This window comes from Acinonyx jubatus, chromosome D2 (assembly GCF_027475565.1).
Source record: "Acinonyx jubatus isolate Ajub_Pintada_27869175 chromosome D2, VMU_Ajub_asm_v1.0, whole genome shotgun sequence".
Lineage (NCBI taxonomy): Eukaryota > Metazoa > Chordata > Mammalia > Carnivora > Felidae > Acinonyx > Acinonyx jubatus.
Window position 1 is genome coordinate 53,554,190 of NC_069393.1, and position 5,602 is coordinate 53,559,791.

Genomic DNA, 5,602 nt, shown 5'->3' on the forward strand with positions numbered 1-5,602 from the left:
AATAAGCAATTCTGGATTTTCAAGAAGCCTTTGGAGATTCTTGAATTGGAACAGATAACTGAAACTTCATCCCTTTCCACGTGAAAGCTTTTCGGAGGTGGATCTATCTGATTCTGGTTTTCCATTCCAATCAGCTGCGGTGAAAGCCGCTTTTTGTTCTTGCTGTGGGCAGATCAAGCCTCTTTTTTCCCCGTGATGGAAATTCAGGAAGGAAACCAAATAATTCCCAACAGAGACAAGAGCTGACCACAGTACCATCCAAAAGGGCTTTTAAAGATTTCAATCTTGCATGTGAGAACATTGGCAACCAAGGTTGGTTGCTCACTCTACATTGTCAGCTTGACAGAGATGTGGTCCCACCATTTTGAACAGGAAAATCTTATTTGACGGAGAAGACGTTGCAATCGAAACATTGCTGAGGTGCACTTTAACACGGAAAAGCTTCAGTGAAAGTGTTTGTGACAAACATCAAAAATAAAGTACTAAACATTCATAGATATTTCTCAATAAACCAACCTTAACATTCTGAGGAATCTATGTAAGGAAGGGATGTTCTAAGCCAAATCACACAGTGTGGTATTTACCAATAGTTATTCTCTTCCTATTATATGGTGGCTTTGTGATTTTTTTGCTTTGTTTTTGCCATGATGGATGGAAAATTTGCCAGTCTGCTCCTGGATCACCAAGAGTTGACTGTGGTTGACTTCTTTAATTAGTTCCACTCTTAATTGAAGAGGGGTGAGGAAAGTCAGTGCTGAGCAACCTATCATAAAGGGAAAATTTAAACCAACTGGTAATGTGTCAGACAGTTTTAGAATAGTCGCAGAAGGTGACAAGTAAATAAAATCTATGAGGAAAAGTTGAAGGAACTGGCATACCTCAGCCTTAAAAAGAGAAGGTGACAGGCTAATACAGTGACTGTTTCTACTCTAGTAAACTAGATCATTGACACACTCCCAAAACACCTTCTGTGCTCAGCTGACAAGCTGCACCTTCTGTGCAGTGGAAAAAGCAATGGACTTAGCTTAGAAGAACGAGGCTTCAGTCCCACTTCTGCTTAAAGGTGACCTTGGCAGTTTCCTTGTCTACCTCAGTTTCCACCTCTGTCAAATTAAAAAGTTGGACCACTTTGGGGTTCCCAGCCATGCCTTCCTTTAATGCTCTCCAAAAGAAAAATGCTTGAACATTTCAAATCATTCCAAAGAAACAGTACTTTTAAATTATTACATAATAAATGCATTTATTTAGTGATCAGAATCATTCAAACATGAATCTCACTAGGAAAAAGAATAATAAAAGAGGTGATGGTGATAAGAGTTTGGGAACCAGGCTGTAAGATACTCTAGTGGAGGGACCACACCTGCTTTATCTTAGAGACCTTAGCAGACAGCACAGCACCCCCTAAAGTGCTCATTAAGTTTCAATCATATGCAAGTACAGAGAGACGCACAGTAAACTACTGTGCACCCATCACCCAACTCCAAGAATCTTTCCTCATGGCCAAACTGGCTTTTCTGTGATCCTATCCAAGTGACTCCTTCTTTTTTTTTTTTTTTTTTTTTTTTTTTTGAGAGAGAGACAGAGAGAGACAGAGAGAGGGAGGTGGGAGGTGAGAGATAGAGGGTGAGAGAATCCTAAGCAGGCTCCATGCCCAGGCAGAGCCCAAGGTAGGGCTCAATCTCATGACTGTGAGATCGTGACCTGAGATGAAATCAAGAGTTGCTTAACCAACTGAGCCAACCAGGCACCCACCCCTGCAAGTGATTTCTAAACCTCCTCACAGATTTTTTTGATATAAGTTCCAGACATCATATAATTTCACCCACAAACATTTCAATGTGTCACTCAAAAGGTAAGTATTTTGTAAACACAATATCATCATACCTAAAACAAATAGCATCGATGTCAATTCTGTGTTCAAATTTCCCTGATTGTGTCCTAAAAAAATTTTTTTTAATGTTTATTTATTTTTGAGAGAGCACAGCAGGGGAGGGGAAGACAGAGAGGGACAGAGGATGAAGCGGGCTCTGCACTGACAGCAGCGAGCCCGATGTGGGGCTCGAACTCACAAACTGTGAGATCACGACCTGAACCGAAGTCAGACGCCGAAGTCAGACGCTTAACAGACTGAGCCACCTACAGGTGTAGGCACCCCCTACAAAAAATTTTTTGTAAAGATTTAAGCTCTAAAGATTGCAATGGGATGAAATGTATATTAACTTCTGTTTAATCTAGAATCATACATATTCCTTGTGATTTACTTGTTGAAGGAACCAGGTCTCTTGTCCTAGAATTTCCCAAAGTCTGGATATTGCTGGTTGCCTCTCCATAGTATCATTTAACGTTTATCTTGTATTTCCTACAAACTGGTAGTTAGATTAAAAGACTTAATCTGGTTCAGGTTCTCCTTCTCCTCCTTCTCCTCCTCCTCTCCCTTCTCTTCCTCCTTCTTTTTTCTCTTCTTCTCTAGAATGCTTTTTGCATTTACACCGGGAAGACATATAACGTCCTGTTATCTTTCTTTTTCTGATGTTAGCAGGCATTGATGATCACTGCATCGATAGATCCATTATTTCATTAAGATTGCAAAATGTTGGGGTGCCAGGTGGCTCAGTCAGTTAAGCATCCAACATTGGCTCAGGTCATGATCTCATGGTTCATGAGTTCGAGCCCCACATTGGGCTCTGTGCTGACAGCTCAGAGCCTGGAGCCTGCTTCCAATTCTGTGTCTCCCTCTCTCTCTGCTCCTCCCCAACTAGTTCTCTCTCTCTCTCACTCTCAAAAAAAAAAAAAATTAAAAAACAAAAAAAAATTGCAAAATATTAATATGCTAACTTCATGTCTTAGCTTCATTTCTTCATTTACTTCTAAAAAGAAAAACTTTATATCTGGCATATTTCTATACAGAAAAACTTCCCAATATCAACTATTTCATTATCCTGGCACACAGCTAGAAAAAGAACAGCAAAATAAATGCTATTTCTTTCTTTATTTACTAGTTTCAAAATAATAGGCTGCATGCCCTAGCATCCTTCAAACGATGACAAAAGAGAGTTTGTTTTTTAAGCACTACTATGAAGTCATGGGTTTAAATATATTTAAGGAGTTTGAGTTTGATGGTTATGATTGTTATGGATTATCCCATCACTGGCCAGTGGCATGGTGGGAACCTCCAATCTGCTCCTGAGTCCTGTGGACCAACTGTGGTAATTTGGTAGATTCATAGTTTCTGTAGACTCAATTTTGGAGATAATCTCCAAGGTCCTCCTTAGTTAGCACTAGCCTCAGACCAGGAAAATAGGAGCCCTTGCCCTTGGCCACACATATTGTATACATTGAAACAAAAAGTATATTTTCTTCTTTTCAGGTCTCATAGGAAAGTTTTCTAAAAGGTAGGTAACAAATTGAATCAGGAAGGGAGGGGACATGTGTGGGCCCCACTGGTCCCCTCAGGCCAGAGGATGAGGGCTGAGGCTGCCAATGAGTGGGAGGGATGGGAGACAAAAGTCACAGCTTCTGCCCTGGGAAATCAAGGAAAGAGTGCCTACTTCAGTTTAAGTTGGAGCCCCAAGTCAACCTAAATGGGTGTTGAGACAGAACTTATTCCTCTCTAACTACCCTCCTGCCCTTCCCCCTTCCCCACTCTCTCCTGGGTTGGGTTGCTATAGACTTGGGAGGCACTTAGAACTGCCTGGAACTCTTGAATTGAATTGGAAAAGTAAGGTGTGCAGGAGGATAATCTGCCTGCCCTAACTTTAGGGGAGCTTGACTGAGTCAGTCTATATCCTGGGATTGGATGCATCCAGCCACCACCCAGGGGCCTGGGACCAGCTCCTGCCCTGCTCTGGCATGTCTGTGGTACCTACAGCTCAGATGGCATGAACAACCCAGGGAGAACCTTATTACTTTAGTTTCCACATCTCAAAGCAGTGGGCTGGGGGAGAGAGAAAAGCTTGATTGGAGCCCAGGACATGAGTGGGCATAGCTTAATTTATAGCTTTTAAACATTTAGACATTTGGGCACATGGAGCCGTTTGCATTTTTGCAAATGTTAGGGCAGCATTGGTCCTTCTGGCTGGACATTCCAAGTCAGTGTTTGGATGCCCTGAGAAAGGACCTCTAGAGTCTCCTGTCCAATCTAGTCCCTTGCCCCATTCTTCCTCTTCCTTTCTGAGACATCCTGAAAAAAGACTGTCTTTGGCATTATTGAATTATGAGCATGTTTAGAATTTGGCCTGGGGCTGCTGCTTTTCATTTAAGGTTGGTGGAAACCTGCAGTTTTGGAAGGGCATGGTGGCAGCACAAGGCACATTTTGGGCTCACCATAGTTTTGTCTTGTTTCAGAAGGGTCCTGATAACCAAGTGTGACCTCCCTCAATTGTCACATCTGTGTGACTCTGCCCCTAGGCCATAGCTGATTACTCTTGGTGCAGACACCTCACCCAAACTCTCTTATCTGAGAAATCCTGATGGAGAGATGCAGAGACATACATTTCTGAAGCAGTCACATCAATGGCATGAGATGCATGGATGCTAGCTGCTGAGGTGTCTGGAGTTGTCCTAATTCCTTCCTTGCCTAGATCTTCTTTGTTAATCTCTTCCTTTAATTGAGTGACACACTCAACAGTCTTTGAAAAGATTATTTTTTTGCTTATTAGTTTGCGCCAACCCAAGTTAGTTCCTATTGCCTGTGAGTGCATGCATGCGTGCATGCGTACACACACACACACACACACACACACACACACACACACACACACAGAACCCTTAATTAAAACCATTGTTAGAAGGAGCACTGGGCAAGGAGCCAAAGCACCTGGATTTATTCCTTTACCTCTGACACCCCCATCCCTATCATCACATCTATCTCTATCTATCTATCTATCTATCTATCTATCTATCTATCTATCTATCTATCTACCTCTCTATCTATCTGTTTAAAATATGGAACGCTCACGAGTTTGGGTGTCATTCTTGCACAGGGGCCATGCTAATCTTCTCTGTATCGTTCCAATTTTAGTGTAAGTGCTGCCACAGTGAACACTATCATCACATCTTTAAATGTCAGACTTATTATCCTCCCCTATAACCAGAGCTGAAGCTCTAAGTGAAATAGAAATAATGATAAAAAGCAATGATGATAGCAATAATAATACCTGTAATTTCTTTTAGCACTTTTATACCAGGAACTGTGCTAGGTGCTTTACTTAAATTATTTTATGAACCGAATCCTCAAAAACAATATTGGCTCAAAGTAGCTTAAACATAAGGAAATGAGTTATTTTATTTGTAACGAGCAGTTCCTAGCAAGGGCAGCTTGAAGCTTGGTTAACTTAGAGGCTCATGATGTTATCAGGGACCCAGGTTCTTTCCACCTTTTTGCTCATTTGGCTCTGGTCTCCAGGGTAGTACCCCTCATGACTGCAGAATAGCTGTTGAATTTCCAGGAGCCACGTGGAACAAGACAAAGTTTAGCAGAGTGATAGTGTCTTCCTTGCATCTCTTTTTCAAGTACAAGAAAAGCTTTCCAAGAAGCTTCCCCTGGATCATCCCTCTCATCTCAATGGCCAGAACTGCACCATACACACATACCTAATCCAAT

The 5,602-nt window shown here is 41.7% G+C and overlaps 1 non-coding gene across 1 annotated transcript; it reads right to left on the reverse strand.

Moving 5' to 3' along the window:
- Window positions 1-4,938: 4,938 nt before the first annotated feature.
- LOC113600422 (U6 spliceosomal RNA) lies at window positions 4,939-5,044 on the reverse strand. The gene has a single exon (XR_003421415.1). It is a non-coding gene; the product is annotated as a U6 spliceosomal RNA (small nuclear RNA).
- Window positions 5,045-5,602: the final 558 nt, after the last annotated feature.